The sequence below is a fragment of the Coloeus monedula genome (assembly GCF_965178545.1).
Source record: "Coloeus monedula genome assembly, chromosome: 7".
In the NCBI taxonomy this organism is placed as follows: Eukaryota; Metazoa; Chordata; class Aves; order Passeriformes; family Corvidae; genus Coloeus; species Coloeus monedula.
Window position 1 is genome coordinate 565,268 of NC_138787.1, and position 2,067 is coordinate 567,334.

Sequence of the window (2,067 nt, forward strand, 5' to 3'; positions counted from 1 at the left end):
TTTCTTGCTCTGTCATGCGTGGTGTTTTATGAGGTTCATTAGAAGCAACAACACTGTTCTGAAAGGCACTGGCTGGACCTCAGCAAAACATAAGAAGTTCATTGAGAGATGGAAATAAGTGATCTCAATTCATACAAAAAGTCTCTCTTTAAGCAAAAGTCTCTGCTTAAAGTTATAAAAAATATTCAAATTAATTGCCAACAGTTGTACTCACAGCTTCTTGCTTTGATTCCACTGTAGAGCCAAATGTTTGCTGGGTATAAAAGACAAGTGTAATTATTATTTTTGCGAGTCCCTGAAAATCCAAGTTGGAGGGGTTTTATTACAGAAATGATTCATTTGGTATTAGTTAGTCACAGAAATGAGGCACCTTGGCATTGGTTCAAGCAACACTGTCCAGATTTAGGCTGCAGTTAATGTTGCATTTCCAGCACGGGGCTCCTGCTTCGGTCGCTGCGGGGAAGTGCTGCCAGGCATGCCCGAGTTCAGGGCAGTGCCTCGGAGTGCAGCGCCCGCGTCTCGCTCGTGCCCCTTCCCCTGCCCAAACCAGTATGGAAAGAGTCCTTTAGCAGCAGCCTTGGGGGCCTGCTGAGGTTCTGCATGAATGAGCAGTGGAACAGAGATGTGGCTCTTCTTGCTGATCCTGTAGCTCTTTGTTTCCATGTTTTATGCCTTGTCCATGTGTCCTCTAGGAGAGGATGCCTGAATCCCTCAGGACTGCCAGGCAGTGCTGCTGTTCTCTTCTCCTCTACAGTGAGATCCTGAGCCTCCCTCCACCTGCCCAGAGCACTGAGGGCTGTGGGGATGAAAGGAACACCTGCCATGGTTTTGGGATCCCTTTGGAGAGCGCAGCTCTGTTTGTACACGTGTCCTCCATCTCGGCGCTGCCGCCTTCTCCGGGTGCTGGAATTCACTAGGCAGTGTGTGTGCAGCCTGAGGCCAGCTCTGGAAAGGTGTTCTGTGCTGTGGGTAGAGCTGGGGAAGTTGCTGTGGGGCTCACTGGGGTGCAGAGCAGCTTTAGGAGCCTTCCCCACCCACTCCAGCAGCACAGAGGGCTGAGCTTTGGATGTAAAGGACTTCAATTCCAGTCAGGAAAAGCAATGCTGGTGAGCCCTGTGGTATGACAACATGCATCTCAAGCATACTTTTTATTTTATTCAGGCTTTAAGTCTGCTTTAAGACTGTTTATAACCTAAATCTGTGAAGGAAATAACTTTCTCTCCCCTTGCTGTAGGAAGGAGCGCTAGCTGTGTTTTTCTCTTCCCTCCTCTGTGTTTTTCTCTTCCCTCCTTCCCACTCCAACACCTCGAAAAAAATGTCTTAGCAAACCAGCTGTAAAGATTTGGGTTTTGGAGGCTATGCTGTGCCAGTTGGATGAATCCATCTCCAGTTCTTACTTAGATTGGAGAAGATAACACAGCTCAAGTCCTCTCTGTGCTTCTGCGTAGGTGCACGTGTGAAACCATCTGCAGTGTGTCCTCTTATCCCAAATTCCCATTGCCTGTGCTGATGCCTGGGGTTTGCCTCTTGCCTGTCAGGTCCCGTGCTTGGCTCTGCCTGCTTTCCCAAGGCAGAATCCCTGGGGAAGGTCACATTTATGGGCAGAACCGCCAGCTCTCCCTGTGGCTCCACTGGGCACTCCAGCAACGAGCTCCCCCTTGGCTTCACATTGCAGTGGCACAGGAGGGGAGAAAGGAGAGAGGAGGTGAGTGGCTGGTGCTTGTCTGGGCTTTCCCAGTATATCCATTAACAGCTTCCCCCTCAGCTGGGGCAGGCTGGGACCATCCAGGCTGTGAAGAAAGCTGTGCATAGCTGAGCTTCTCCATGAGGAATTGGCTTCTCACCTGTCCCTGTGCTCCTCAGCAGTGACATCAAGCCCAGGGCTGCAGTTACAAGGTCCAGCAGCTTTCTTCTTCCTCCTTCAAGGTGAAACTTTGATGTTTTAATTACAGAACCACGGAATGGTTTGGGTTGTAAGGGATGTTAAAGCCCATCCTGTCCCACCCCTCTGCTGTCGGCAGGGTCACCTTCCACTATCCCAGGGTGCTCCAAGCCCCTTCCAGCCTG